Source organism: Bos taurus, chromosome 16 (assembly GCF_002263795.3).
Source record: "Bos taurus isolate L1 Dominette 01449 registration number 42190680 breed Hereford chromosome 16, ARS-UCD2.0, whole genome shotgun sequence".
NCBI lineage: Eukaryota > Metazoa > Chordata > Mammalia > Artiodactyla > Bovidae > Bos > Bos taurus.
In genome coordinates this window covers 73,807,891-73,824,415 of record NC_037343.1, presented here as the reverse complement: position 1 = coordinate 73,824,415, position 16,525 = coordinate 73,807,891, and positions in this window count along the sequence as shown.

The following is a 16,525-nucleotide window of genomic DNA, read 5'->3' as shown; positions in this document are numbered from 1 at the left end:
AGATGTGCAAACCGGAGGCTCAGAAACTGTGAACCAGAGATAACAAGGGACCATCCAGATGTGGACCTGGATCTGTTTGAGTACAAACCCCTTCTCTCTCCATGAAAGCATGCTGCAACCATGAGAGCATTTGAAGACCGCCCAGGTGATTTGGCTATCCAATAAGACTCCCCCTATAACCTAATATTCTTCCTTTTTCTCTGGCACAGGACCCAAAAGTTGAACAGAGATCCAAGTGAAACCATTTGAAAATGCAATCACCCTGCTGAGATTAAGCAAACAATCAGCCATTTACTCTCAGTAAATGGATTTGCTTAATCAGATTGTTTTCTGATCACAAAATTAAAATCCGTCCAAGAAAAGAGAAAATGCTAGTTGGGGTGCAATGGCGAAGGGGGAAAGTGGAAAGAGTAATTTCCATCAAAGGCTCCAAACTTCACTGCCTACAGGACCGAGCATGGTAAGGTAACAAATGGAGGAGGCTGGGTGGGCTCTTGGCTCGTGTGCGTGGTCTAAAAGGGACAGGACTGCTCTCTTCCAGTCAATTGCTATCATGGAGGAACGCCAGGCTTCTAAGAGCTAGAAATTTGGATTTATGTGACATCTCCAAATGTTTAAATGTTGGCATCAAATTCAGGTTGCTTTTTCAATACTGTATATTCTACCCACCCCCCTCCCCAAGTTGTCACAAGAGTTCTGACCTACATGTCATCCTTTTGTGATGCAGAGGACACCGGAGAGAATTATAGCCTTAGACAGACCCAAGCTTGGAAGGAAATGAAGGAAAAAAGGAAGTCAGATTCTCAGGCTTATGCTTAGGAGGGAGAGAGGAAGAGCAGAGGGTGGGCAAAGCAGGAACCGAAGGTCACAGCAAACAAACTTCTTTTAATACAGTTGTCTTGGGCTGACCTGGTCCTTCACATTTCAACACTGCCTTGAGTAAAAACAAACTCTGATAAGCAAAAGCCATTTGTTCCCAAATAAACTTCATTATTCTGCTAAATATCTTTACTGGATTTCGTTTGAACCCAGTCATTCTCAATTCAATGCTGCACTCAGCCAACTTAACCTTTTAAAAAGAGTTTTATTGATGGTGTGTTATGCAGGCATTAACATTTCTCCAAAAATAAATTATTTTTTTAATAGAAGGAATTGAATTGCTTTGCTTAGCGATCTTAATTATCTCGAATAATTAGCTCCAGTCAGTTCTCCAACAAGAGCTCTCTGGAGAAATCAATGTTTGGGGAAAGGGAAAGAAAGGGGGAGCCAAGCTTGGGACAAAAGCAAGCATTTGGCCAGTTAGTTGGAAATATCTAATTAACCCCGAGAGTGAGGCTGACAATCAAAGCCACTTCCTTAGTGCTTAATTATTAAAGGCAAATAAAGAAAGTAAACACTCAGGGAGCTAGTCTGTTGGGCACTGGCGAGTAGGCGCCACTTTAAGCCAAAGTACTCAGCAATCCCAAATATACAGGCAGCTGTGTGCTTTTGCTCCTGCAGATCTCTGCTTGGGACACGCCCCCATCCCGTCTCAGCTCAAATCTCCTATAAGTCTTTTGTGACGTGTTCTCTGACCACCTCCCTCCCCAACCAAAGAAAATCGTTCCCTCCTGTGTGCTTCCATAGCCTTCTGTACATAAAAATGATTCTGCTGGGTATTCATTAGGTACTTGTCTGCCTCCCTAAATCAAAAGCGTTGCAAAGCTTGAGTAAATGCTTATTTACCTCTATATCCTCAGTGTCCGGTATATTTGGAACAGAGTAAGTGCTTCATAAACGGAGGTCAAGTAAACCTATAGATCACCAGCTTTTTGTATAAAGTCTGGTGTATGTGTGCTCCGTCGTGTCTGACTCTTTGCGATTCCATGAACTATAGTCCACCAAGTTCCTCTGTCCATGGGATTTTTCAGGCAAGAATACTGGAGTGGGATGCCATTTCCTCCTCCAGGGGATCTTCCCAACTCAGAGATGGAACCTGAGTCACTTGCCCCTCCTGCGCTGGCAGTCAGATTCTTTTCCACTGCACTACCAAATCTAGCACATAGTAGAAACTGAATGAATCCTTGCTTCTTTCTTTTTCCTTCTTTCTCCCCTTCTCCTCCTTCCTTCCTTCATTTCTCCCTTTCTATTTTTATTTCACTTTAGATTCTACAATTAATGGTATTGATTCCAGAGCTGCTGGGCCAAGCAACAGTGTTCCTTTATGTGAGTTTGTCATTTGGACTTAGTATTGACTTTCAATAAACCAATGCAGGGGCTTCCTGGGTGGCTCAGTGGTAAAGGATAGCCCTGCCAATGCGGGAGACATGGATTCAATCCCTAGGTTGGTAAGATTCCCCCAGAGAAGGAAATGACAACCCACTCCAGTATTCTTGCCTGGGAAATCCCATGGACAGAAGGCTGCAAAAGAGTCAGACATGACTTACAGCTGAAAACAAGCCAATGCAGATCACCACACTGACTGAAAAATCCCAGGGCAAGGGCTGCATGGGGACCCCGCCATGTAGAACACAGTTGGGAGGAAAACTCCTTAATTTGAAGTCACTACTCTTAGGCTTGCTGTGCTTGAAACTTCAGGACCTAAAAGAAGATTTGATGGAATCCTAGAGGAGGAGGGAAGGGAAAATGGGGAGAGGAAAACCCGGCAACACACAAGATGTTCATTGATGTGACTTGGTGTGATTTGTCAAAACCAACTGCGTATCTGCGTTGCAGACTATGGACATCCTGGCGCTATTTGTAGAGTTGATTCAGATATTTTCCCCTGAACCTAAAGCTGAGTCTTGAAAGCTGCGTAAGAATTAACTGAGTGAATAAAGTAGAAAATTCCATCTTCTGTGTGGAGGGAATAGCATAAACGAAGGCACAGGGACGGTATACCATGGTGAGAATCTAGGCCAAGCGATTCGATTTCCTTCACAGTAGTGCTACTCTGCTTAAACATGCAAATAGGCAGTAGGGAAGATGTAAGGCTAGGCAGGTCAAGAAGAGACATATATCAGTCAGTCAGTTCAGTTGCTCAGGCGTGTCCGACTCTTTGTGACCCCATGAACCGCAGCACGCCAGGCCTCCCTGTCCATCACCAACTCCCAGAGTTTACCCAAACTCATGTCCATCAAGTCAGTGATGCCATCCAGCCATCTCATCCTCTGTCGTCCCTATAAAGAAAGTGAAGTGAAGTCTCTCAGTCATGTCCGACTCTTTGTGACCCCATGGACTGTAGCCCACAAGGCTCCTCAGTCCATGGGATTCTCCAGGCAAGAATACTGGAGTAGGTTGCCATTTCCTTCTCCAGGGGATCTTCCCGACCCAGGGATCGAACCCAGGCCTTCCACATTGCAGGCAGACGCTTTAACCTCTGAGCCACCAGGGAAGCCCGTATAGTCATTGCTAATTTCTGGTCTTGGATGTGGCCAAGAAGTGATGGTTTCCAAACTTGATCTCCTCCTTAATTTCAGTTTCAAAATACAACCCCCGATGGACATTTATCCTCACTTGGGTGTCCAGGAAGCACCCCAAATTCAACATGCACAGCAATCAATGCTTTGTATCTTTCCATAAGCTTCTTCCTCTTAATACTTGCTGGTGTTAATCGCACCATCGCTTTCCTTTTTATCTGAGTCAAAATCTTGGATATCATCCTTGATCCTCTTTCCCTCCTTCTTACACTCAACCAGCAAGTCCTGGAAACTTGGCCTCCTAATGCTTCCTGAAGCTCTGCCTTCTCCTCTATTCCTACCATCTTTCCCTCTGAATAATAGCCACCCAAGAGGTCCTCTTACTCCCAGTCTCTTTTACTTCAGTTCCAACCTTTCTATCTATTGCTCCTCTGCCAGGAGGTCTTGATTGGATCTCTAGAAAGTACAGGGAAAAGTCCCAACTCCCAGGCAACTTACACACCACATCTGAGACCTGACCCTGCCTACCTTTCTCACTTGGTATCCGCCCACTTCTGTATCACACTTTCCACTTTGGGGACTCCCCCAAGTACTCCACGCTCTGTCTCACCTCTGTGGCTTTACTCCTGCTCTCCGCTCGTCCTGAACATGCTTTCCACCTTTCCTCTTCTGGCTCTTATTCACCTTTCAGCATTACGTTCTGTCATCTTCTCTCCCAGAAAATCTTCCTTCAAAGCCTAGGCTCCCCTGTGCTCCTCTAGCTCCCTAGGCACGCCTCTGCCCTTCAACTCTTATTATTATGCTCACATTATCAAATTACTTGGAATTTGTCTCTCTAGGCTCTGGTTTCCTCAAGGGCAGCCGCCACCACCTCCTATTCATCTTAGTAAGTCCAGATCTCAGTGTGGCATTTGGCACTCAGCAGTCACACATATGTTTGCTGAGCTGCAACTCCAGGCTCTGCCCCCTGAGATGGCTCTTTTGGCAAACAGAGGAGCTCAGCCTGAGCCAAAGTGTGCCTGCTTCCCTACATAACAGAGGAAGGTCAGAACAGCTGAGAGCTCCTGAGAGCTCCGAGACATGGCCGTTGTTGTTTAGGTAAATTTGAAAAGTGGGAAGAGCATATACTATGGACTCCAAACAGAATCCAAATACATCCAGTTGAAATCTTAGCTAACACAGCCTTGGGAGAGAAGTTTAATCTCTTTGTGTCTCAAGTGACTTGTCTATAAAATTATGAATAATGATTAGTTTAAATGGAAAAAACATTTTGTAAAACCCCTAGTGGGTAGCTGGTGCAAAGTTAAGTGCCCAATAAATGTTAGTTTCAAGTACCTTGAAACAGACTGATGCTGGTTATCTGAAACACAAGATCTTTTGGTTTTTTGCATAACTTAAAAATGTATCATCTATCATGTCTAACTGTAATTATTAGTACTAGTTGACTTTCACCTCTTAGGTGCCTATTATACAGCAGGGACTATGCAAGACCCTTAAGATAGTTTCTCACTTAGTCCTCATGATGGTGGCAGTGGTGATGATGATGAAAATAATAACTAACTTCTTACGGAGTTCTTACTATGTGTTAAGCACTGTTCTGAGTCCTGTCCAAGTATTTAGTCTTCACAGTAACCTTTTGAGATAGGAAGAATACCCCCATTTTACAGATGAGGAAACTGAATCTGAGAGTTGTTAAGCGATGTGACCAAGCTACATATTATGAAGTAGTGCTGGGATTGGAATTCAAGTCTTCCTGATGCTTAACTTCTTAAAAGTGAATGTGATCATTTTATTTTTAATGCCCTTCCTAGTAATGCCTCCTCCCTTTTTGGTCACTTTATATTGCTCAGCAAATACTCTATTTAGGTAAAAGAAACACTAGATAATTTTCAGCCTGAAACTATTCAACGAGATCATAGGAGTCACTGATGGTGACCTTTGAGAGAGAATATTTTGTAGACTTTCTCCACAAAGACCACCTACTCGTGTTATGATAGACCATTTCTTTGGAAATGGTGGCAACATGTAATAGTCAATAAGTGACTTATACTTACCATACTATATTGTACTTGAATGTACATAGATTAGATTTTGAGCTATAGATTTGCTTTAATAAGAGCTGACTCTTTGATCTAGAGAAACTTAAAGAACTAGAGTTAATTGCTCATTCACTCAGTTCACTGGGTCCCTGATAAATCCTCAGGATTCAGAGATGATTAAGTCATGGTTTCTGTTTCCAATGTACCTACCGTCTTCTGGGAAAGACTCCCAAGAAAATGTATGCCACATAGGAAGACAAGTAGAAGTTCCCATTTAAAGATCCAAAGTGGAATTCCAGCATTTTGAAATAGTTCTCTGTGCAGTATTTAGAACTCCCTACTTCATTAAATCCTCAAAAGTGAATTGGCCTACAACTATGGAAACAGTATGGAGGTTCCTCAAAAAACTAAAATATAATTGCCATGTGATCCAACAGTCCTACTTCTGGGCATATATCCAAACAAACTTATACTTTAAAAAAATACATGGACCCCAGTGTTCATAGTAAAACCATTCACAAATAGCCAAGACATGGAAAAAAATCTAATCTCCATCAACAGATGAATGGATAAAGAAGATGTGGTACATATATCTAATGGATTATTGCTTGGTCTTAAAAAAATAATGAAATAATGCCATGTGTATCAACATGAATGGACCCAGAGATTATCATACTATATGAAAGAAGTATGATCAGAAAGAGAAAATACCATATGATATCACTTATATGTGGAATCTAAAATATGACAGAAATAAAATAGAAGCAGACTCACAGACATAGAGAAGAGACTCATGGTTGCTAAGCAGGAAAGAGGTTGGGGAGAAATGGATTGGGAGTGTGGGATTAGCAGGTGAAAACTATAATATAGAGAATGGATGAACAGTAAGGTCCTACGTACAGAAGCCACAAATACTGGAGTGGATAGCCTCTCCCTTCTCCAGCAGATCTTCCTGACCCAGGAATCAAACTAGGGTCTCCAAATTGCAGGCAGATTCGTTACCAACTGAAATATCCGGGAAGCCCCACTTACGGAACAGGGAACTGTATTCAAAATCCGGGAAGGAACCATGTGAAAAGAATATGAAAAAGAATGGAGATGCATACATATGTATATTTATATTTACTCATATATAACTGAATCATTTTGCTGTACAGGATAAATATCTCCCAATCAACAGTTGTGCCATCCTCCTCCCCAATTCCAGCTCTCCGCTCAGTCTTTCCCCCACAGGCTCCCAAGCACAGCACTGATGCTCAGAGTGGACAAGAAGGCCCTGAGCAAACATTGACTCTTGAAAAGTTAATACTTTACAAATTAACTGCTGCTGATAAAAAAAAAAAAAAAAAATCAGGGCCTGTGCTGCAGGGATTCAGCCTTGATATGCATGCAACCAGCTTTCTCCAGTGGTGAATAAATCAGCAGGGCCAGCCAGGTGGTTCCTTTAATAAAGGGCTTAGAGAGGTAAATAAGACTCCTATCCTCTCCTATCGTAACCACAGAAGTTCTGGGGAGCATGAGTGGTTGCTCAAACCACAAATATTTACTGCATCAACAGAAGTCCTTTGAGATACACGTGCAGTAGTCTTTCATGGTGCCATCTTGATAGGGTCCACTTTTCATTCCAGGAAGAGCACCCAGGGCTTTTTTTTCAACAGTGTATGCCTGTTCTTCTATGCCGTTGGCCTTTGCAAATAACTTCTCTACCGAGAGACATCGACCCTCCCTGGAGAGGCAGACATCTCTAATTTCTAATAGAGAGACGGACACAAAGTCCCCTTTCTTAAGCTGTTTGAGAAAACGTGGGGCTTCCGTGGGCATACAGAGGAATGTGCAAAGAGAAAGTGGAGAAAGAGAAAGCAGTTACATGGAGCAGTCCATGCCTTTGCAAGCTGAAAAAGGGAGCTCAAAGGAGCATACAGAATCAGAATTATTTTGCCTAGAAAAGAGGTGGCTAGGAAGAGAGAAGGAGATGGCTCTATTCAGCCTACGGATTATCGTAAAAAGAAACCTACAGAGGAAGTTGAAGAGGATGAAATAAACTTATGCTGCAGAAAATAAGCTACTGGATGAAACTGTTGTTGTGATGCAGAAGAGGTGTTTTTCTTCCCTGCTCTAGTAGGCTGTCCGGGATGGCACATAGAGAAGATAGGTTAACAAAAGAGTGCACTTGGTAATTTTAGTAATGTTCTCGGGTGGAGAACAAGAAAAACATCTCACATAATGGCCTGTAAAAGCTATGCTAAGAAGAAGCCCATTTGACATAAGAAGGTTCAGATTGGCTGTTGATTATGATCTCCTCACCCCACTGCCCTGCCCAAAGCAGAATCCAGGGAAGCAGACAGATAATCACACTCACACACACACATTCCCACATCTGCTCACACACGCACATTCACACAGTCATGTATAACCACAGTCACATCTGCTTATACGTGCACTCACAAGTGTTCAGAGGTGCACACACACACATACACAGTCAGACACAAGCCCATCTGGACAAGACGTGTTCTGAGGAATTCCATTCTGAGGGATTGGCCTGAAAAACCTCAGCCTGGAGGGTGGGAGGACAGGGTGGTCTTGGGCAGAGCAGACTCTCAGTGTCGTCAAAGGGCACCAAGGGGCCTGGGAACTCCTTCCACCACCCAAAGGAGGTCTTAGCAGCCATGATTCTGGGGATAGTTCCTCTGGCCAGAGCTAATGAGTTTAGGGACTGAACTCCTGACACTCACCTAAGTTAATCATATCACATCTCTTGGAAGCTGAAGTTTGGACCAGAAAGACAAAGAAGCATTGGCACTGAATCTTACTGTCAGTGGGCCTCTCAAGAGAAAGAGTATCTCTGCATCTACCCTGCCTGAGACTTATTTGCTGAGTCCTTCCTTAGATTCTGTGAGATACCACGGCTGACTCCCTGTGAACATCTAAAGCTAGATTAGCTCTGACTTGTTTTACTTGCAAACATAAAACATGCACACCATCCATTCTAATCCTATTCAAACACCTACTCATGCCTACGCCTACATTTAGAAGCCACCTTTTCATCCTCAGCACACCCACAGGATGCTTATGTCTCTATTTTCTTCTTTGTACTATCTCTTTCTCTCTTACATTCAGGTCTAGACTGTAAGTTCTTTGAAGGTGGAAGGCATTTCTTATTCATCCTTTCAGCCCCTGCAGTGCCCTGCACACAACAGCTCTGGATAAGCATTTGTTGGACAAGTAAGGAAATGCATGGTTGAACAAGTTAATAAGCAAATAAACAAGCTCAAGGGCCCTTAGCCCTGATGCGAAGTATTTCTTCTATTTTCCCCCAGGAATTCATGAAATCGTGATCCTCGAATCTAAACATCTTCTTAGGTGAATCAGCTCATCTTCTTCCATTTTACAAATTCGTTGATGCACAGCCATGTGCCAGACACAGCATATACAAAGATGAATAAGATATGGATTCTGTACCTAAGACCCTGTGATTTCACTGGACTGAGGAAACGAGGCAAAGGAACACGGCTCTCCACCCTGAGACACAAGCCTGCACAGCCCGTTCCCGGGAGGTGTGAAGTGGGAAGTCACATACTGCCCATCCACCCAGTCTTCCAACAAGACCATATTAAAGCCATTTTTCAAGCCTGAGTAAGATGTTTATGACCTGATAGGCGATGGCTGGCAAACTCATTCCATCATAAATATCACAGCAGATAATATGCTTCAGTATAAATGATTCATCTGCCTATGCGGGCGTCCTCAGAGTGACTAATGCTTCTCCAATGTGGGCTTCTTAAAGATAAACAAATCATGGGCTGTAATTATCAGACGGCTTGATTTTCTTTTTTATGAGCTTTTCTTCACCTTAATCACATTCAAAATGGGAAAATGGAAGCTACAACTGGGACCTCAGGAAGGGAAGAAAAAGGATCTGCTCCCTCAGCAGCGAAGCAGCTGTCAGATAGCCATCTAAAGAAGGAGCTGGCATTTCCATGGCTCTGGAAAGAAAGGAGAGACTCAGCAACAGAAAGATGTGTAGAAAGTAGAGAAATCGAAGATGCCTAAGAAATAAAGAAATTATCTGTCTCTCAGTCTCTCTCTATCTCACACACACATACACACACACATACACACACACACACACACACACACACACACACACACACACAAAATGCAGATAAATTCGTCTCCACTGCAGACTGTGGGTGCAGACTGGCACATTGTCTAGCCCACTGGGGCTCTTGAATCTCACCCTCCTTTTGGAAGCAGCCTTTCTTGTATCCCCTCCAAAGCTTTGAGACTTCAATATTACAAACACCCCACATCCTTCACCTCCCTATAGACTCGTATCTGCTCTCATCAATTATTCCACCAAAATGTTTCTTTTTTGATTTCTGAAAAAAAAGAAATCTTATGAAAGGGACCAGATTCTACTGGATTACTCTCTTCTCCTGAGAAACCAGAGAAATATTTCAAGGTGGAAAGGAAATATGTCATTAAAAAGTAATCAACACATCAGACGGTCACAGTGTAGTGTGAGAATAACCTTTGAGTTAGACGTCAGAATATCTGGGTTTAATTAAGACCATTTCTTAGCATGTCTTCAAGTCTGTTTTTTCCTCACTTAAAAATGGGAATCACCCATCTGCAAGTTACTTTGAAGGTTTGATAGAATAGTGTTTTTGAAAGTCCCTATCACCTTCCGAATATTCAATAAATATTTATTTCATCCCAGCATCCTAAGTCTGGACAATAAAAGGCTATAAAACATGCACAGCATCCTACAATGTACTACTGAAGGTTCTTTCCTGTTAACAACATTCTCCAGAGGCAGGCGAGACCAAAATGGTTTTCTTAATTTATTGATGAAGACATTGGAGCACAGAGCAGTTAAGATACTTGCCCCAAGGCCACGTGGAGATTTAAAACCCAGATGCTTGAATCTTTCTGTCTTTTTGAAGAAAGCATACTCACTTGGGAAGATCAGGTCAAAGGAGTTTCCCTTCGTGAAATATTTACAAACCCTGACACTTCTGAGCAGAGAAGCAGTCCACAGGGCTGTTGAGCTGTGAGTCCAGCAGAGGTGAGCTTTGCCCTCAAAGAGAAAGAGCCAGCTGATACCAGAAATGCAGTGGATGAGGTTAATAGCTTGGGTCTCAAAAAAATGAAGCTGTGAATGGGGAAAGAAGGATTCTAGAACCTAGTGATAAATGTATTAGTTTCCTAAGTCTACAAACAGAATGGCTTCGAACAACATATACTCCCACAGTTCTGGAGGCTTGAGATACAAAGTCAGGGGGAAGGCAGGGCCATGCTTTTTGAAGGTGAGGGGAGAGCCCTTCCTTGCCTCTCCCTGGCTCCTGGCTATGGCCAGCTGTCCCTGGCTTTCCTTGACTTGGAGATACATCATCTCCTAAGTGGGCCTCCATCGCCACACAGGTTCTCCCTGGGCTCGTCTGTTTCAGAGCCTCTCCTCTCCTTTTAAGACAGCATCATATGGGATCAAGGGTGCACCCTTCTCCTGTATGGTCTCATTGTAACTTAGCTAATTTCACTTCGGACAATCTTATTTCCGAGTAAGTTCGCATTATGAAGTTCTAGGTAGAATGTGAATCTGGGACAGGGACTGTTACTATTGAAGCAAGTTCAATAGGGAAAGGAGAGCCAGGCAGAGGAGAGAAAGACTGAGCAACTGGAAGAGAGAACACAAGAGAGAAGAGAAGGGAGGGAGAAGGAGGAGGAGGAGAAAAAACAGCAGGAGGAGAAAGGTGGGAAGGAGGGGAAGAGGAAGGGGAGAGGAGGAGAGAGGAGGCAAAAGCAGGAAATGAAACAGAGAAGCAGGAGGGGTCAGAACTCGAGACAAAGAGACGAGACTCAGAAGGAAGACAAAGTAGAATATAAAGGTGCTGGTGAAGGAAAGAAACACACACGCAGCTCCTGCACATAGAGCATGAGAAACAGAGAGGAACATTTCTGTATTTAAAGAATTACCCGCAAATATGCACCTTCTTTCTGACTAGATCTCTAATGAACAGCCCTAAAGCTATTAATGGGGCCTGGACTGCCTCCTGGAAAATGATCCAGCCATTCTCTCTGGGGTTAATAGTGGACTCCAGAAAGGTCAGCTAGATGGGCTCCTGGCAATCCCTAGTGGTTTCCATGTTATCACCCACCTCTATGACTGTGGCTCCAGGGACTCTCAATTTTAAAGTTGAGAACCTGGGTAATGGTCAAAAATAGCTTTTTTTTTTTTTTTTCCAGAAAGCCAGTTCCAGGGAGGTCTCATGTTCATTCACTTCCTACTGAGAAGAAAATGAGCTACCCAGGAGATGTGATGACATTTTCCCTCAAGGAGCATATGGTCCTGGTCTCTGGCAAGCTGCGAGACATCCCTCTGTACCTGTTATTCATCCAACCAGATGTTATCCATTGTTATTTTTCAGACCCCGTGTCCTGATCTTTTCCAAATTCCTGGAGTTTCCCAAGATCTCCAGAGGGAGACAGTCACTTCAGCATCAGCCAGAACAGACACCAGGCAAGAAGAATCATAAATTAACAGCAGGAAGGCAGTCTTGGGGCTGATGGGGGAACACCATTGTGTATGCATGCATGCACATGTGTGTGTCTGTGTGTATCTGGGGGTGTGTGCAAAGGCAGGCTTTCATGGAGAATAAAGTGGAGTCAGAGGAAGCCCATCCGTAGAGACCTAGCCGTTTCCAAGCTTTGGGACTCTAGAATCCTCTGTCATCAAACAGTTACTCACAATGAAAAGTCTCATAAAACAAGCAGAGTTTAGAAACTAGTGTCTCCACTTGCTTTTTTTTTTTTTTTTTTTTGCCATATTGAAAATTGAGTTCAACTTTCAGAGTAAAAACTCCCCACTCCTTCCCCATCATAAAAATTCTTACCTTAGGAGAGAGAACCATAGGCTTGCATGTATCCACAAGGAAATTTCTCATAGCAGCTTGACCTGGCTACTACTTTGAATGGAGAGATACAGGTCAAAGGCAGAAAGGCAGACTCAAGTTAACCCAGTGCCATCTTTGGCCACTGAGCCATCCCTTTGGAGTAGCAAAGAGAATGAGCCATCTCCTTGCATTTTCTGCATTTTGGAAGCCTCTAAGCTTCTGAGCTTCTCATCTTCCTTTCTACAGCAGCAAATGTCATAAAATACACACACACATCTCTAGGATTGGAGAAGGAAATGGCAACCTACTCCAACATGCTTGCCTGGAAAATCTAATGGATAGAGGAGCCTGGTAGGCTACAGTCCACGTGGTCGCAAAGAGTCGGGCACGACTGCGTGGCTAACACTTCATCTCTAGGAAGAGCCACAGAAAAGGAAGTATAAGTCATTTATCTCACTTGGCCACACAATGGAGAGGCTATTACTCATTCTTTCATTCTCTTATTTACTCATTCATTATTTTTCTTCTTCACCACACTTATATTGGACTATGTTAAGCACTGAAGGTACCAGTACAGAAAGAAAAAAAAACAAACATCAAATTCAGTCTCCAATTTTGACTCAGGGCAAATCAAAATCTTATTCAGAGCAAAACAAGGAAAAAGAACCCTGGAAGCTGAGGTCTTGGGGTCATGAATTATATTACCATTATTATATGGTTCTGCCTGAGGGCAGGCCTTTGCCATCTCCCCCTGGGGCTGGGGTCGCTAGCCTCTTGCAGCCCTGGGCCACTCCTCCACCGGTATATGGCCACTCCCTGATGGCCTACGGGCTTAATTCATTCTCATGAGCTATGGCACTCCAGCCACTTAATGGGAAAAAACCACAGGGCCAAGAAGCTTAGAAGTCTAGAAAAGACTGGAAACTTGGATATTTGAGAAGAGAAGTGGTTCCCACATGGTGCTAGTGGTAAAGAACCCGCCTGCCAGTGCAGGGGACATAAGAGACACAGGTTCGATCCCTGGGTTAGGACGATCCCCTGGAGGAGAGCATGGCAACCCACACTAGTATTCTTGCATAAAGAATCCCCATGGACAGAGGAGTCTGTCTGGCTGCAGTCCATAGGGTCATATAGAGTCAGACATGACTAAAGTGACTTAACACACACGCATGCACAAGGTTATTACTGGTTCTCTTTCACAATAGAGACTGCCCCAGGGTTCCAGACTGAAAGAGAAAAGGCAGAGAGCACATGAGTGTGAAACAATAAAATGAGCAGACCCGGGTGATAACAGTACTGAATAAAGTCTGGGCTGACACTGTGTACCTATAGCTTTCCTGCTGGGAGAACCCTCAATGTAAGAAATACCCACCCTGTAGATTTTAATATCCAGTATATTTTTGTATTTCACTTGAAGATGTTCCCGTAGCATCTTATCAGCAACACGTTTATTTGAAAGCAACAGAGATGAACTCAGAAAACTTGTCATTTGTGCGTTATCTCCTGTATCCATCCTCTGCCCTCCCCTTGCTCTGTCCTGTATGGCAGGGATTGACAAGGCTCCCTTGCAGCTGGCCTCCGGGTAAGTTCTGCCAGTAGTGCCTGGAGGAAAGGAGGAGGGAAAAGTCAGGGTGTTTTTTCCTGTCTTGCTTTGCCTCAGGCCATGTCTCTGATTCTGGCTGTGTCTCCTTAGCTCCACCTCCCACGAGGCAGGCTGATTCAAATTCGAACTGGTTATCTCAGCCTCAGGGATCAGAAAACACATGCGCCACCATGACTCTGGTCCTAGGAGAGGCAGCACCTTTCTGCACCTGTTAATCTTTGGGTCGCCTCAGCATTCCTTGTTTGGTTTTTTGTTTCTCCATTGCTCTGTATTTAGTTCCTGATATTAAATACGCTTAGGTGACAAGCCTAGAGTTGTTTCTTTTTCCTATCAGAAATTTGATACCTTCTGATTAGTCTGAGTAGAAAAGTAATTTTTTAGGAGAATGATGGGTCATTTGTAGAACTGCCAGAAATGAGAGAAGCTACATAACAAGACCAGTTCAGTTCAGTTCAGTTCTGTCGCTCAGTCGTGTCTGACTCTTTGTGACCCCATGGACTGCAGCATGCCAAGCCTCCTTGTCCATCACCAACTCCTGGAGTTTACTCAAACCCATGTCCATTGAGTTGCTGATGCCATCCAACCATCTCATCCTCTGTCGTCCCCTTCTCATCCTGCCCTCAATCTTTCCCAGCATCAGGGTCTTTTCAAATGAGTCAGCTCTTCGCATCAGGTGGCCAAAGTATTGGAGTTTCAGCTTCAACACCAGTCCTTCCAATGAATATTCAGGACTGATCTCCTTTAGGATGGACTGGTTGGATCTTCTTGCAGTCCAGGGGACTCTCAAGAGTCTTCTCCAATACCACAGTTCAAAAGCATCACTTCTTCAGCACTCAGCTTTCTTTTTAGTCCAACTCTCACATCCATCCATGACTACTGGAAAAACCAATAAGACCCATAGCCAAATTCAATCCACAGAACCACAGTGAGCGGTCCTGAATAGCTACTGCTGAACACAGGAACTAAGGGCCACACTCCTAACATCTGTACTGGCACAGGACAACAGCCCTACCCTCTGCTGCCCTTAGAAACCAGCTCCCAAGCAAAGTCCAGGTGGCTTTATGTCATTTATCCCACTTCTAACTATAGAAGACTGGAAATTGAGTATCTAAACTTTGTAGCATGATCTGTTTTTTCAGTAAGACTTCTAGAGTCAAGAACTCTCCAAATATGAAAACGGAGATGAGATGTGGGACTGGGGCAGAAGACTGCTGGGTCCCAGGCTGAGCAGCTGGAGTCCATCCCTGGTGGACAGATGCTCCACAACAGCAGAACGGAGGAGAAGCAGAGCCTTGCTCGGATAAGAGATTAAAGACTGCACATATTCCCCATTCTCAAAGTCAAGGAGACCTTTCAGACTCTACACGCACAGAAAGGCTCCTTAGAAGTCAGAAAGATGGGAGGGGGTGCCACCTGGTATTAGGTGATGTCAACCCACCCCTAGGCCTCTTGACTAGAATCCATCTTGGCTGAGAGATACTCATGCATAGAGGAAGACCCTGAGATATACCAAATACAGACTCAGAATTAAGTAAAACAAGATAACTGGCCAAAGGAAACCTGGAAGAAATGTTCCATATGAGTGACTCAAACTGATTTGGGATGCAGGTAGCTGTGGTTCAAATGGGAAAGAATCCCCTGCAATGCAGGAGAGAGGGGGTTTGATCCCTGGGTTGGGAAGATCCCCTGGAGAAGGGAATGGCTACCCACTTCAGTATTCTTGCCTGAAGAATTCCATGGACAGAGGAGCCTGAGGGGCTACAGTCCATGGGATCACAAAGAGTTGGACATGACTGAGCAACTAACACTTTACATTACCAGTAAGCAGCAGCTTGCAAGAGGCAGCGAACAGTAGTTGGAAGAAGATTTTAGTTCCCAGACCAGAGTCCTAACCACTGGACCACAAGGGCAAGCAGTTAGGTCCACAGTCCCCAGTTCTTGCCCACTTTGTCAAGAAAGAATTCAAGTGAGGAGGCAGAAAATAAACAGAAAAGCAAAAAATTTATTGGAAAAGAAAAGGACATGCAGAAAGATACATGGACGAACTCAGAGCAAGAATATCATCATTGGGAAGTTTAAATCTTGGGTTTTTGTCTTCTTTTTGGTGAATCATATTGTTTTGATCCCATGGCTAAACAGATGGATCCCCCCATAAAGGCTTCTGTGAGGGGAGAGCCGGACTCACTGTGGTTTGGCATCTCTTGTCATTCTGACTTCCTGAAGGCTTTTGCACATGTGTAGTGCCTCCCTTGCCCCAAGGATGGGAAGTATGTGACCTCTTGATCTTTTAACAAAGTTTAGTCCCACTCTATATGATAATGCCCAAAGTCCATTATTTACCTTTACTCCTGTTATTGGTTTTTATATCAAAGTGTAGATCTCAAAATATAGACAGGAGTTTGATTACAGATATGTAGTCCTGGGGTCCGTTTTTCTCTTGCTTCCAAAAATGTAAACAGATGGCAGATGGCTGATGATAAATGTCCACGGGGAGTTCATCTTCCTACCTGAGAGTATGTGAACAGGAGCCCAATTGTAAATGCCTGGCCTGGAGCCCTCCTATCTCCTACCTCCAAATGACCAGGAGGGCAC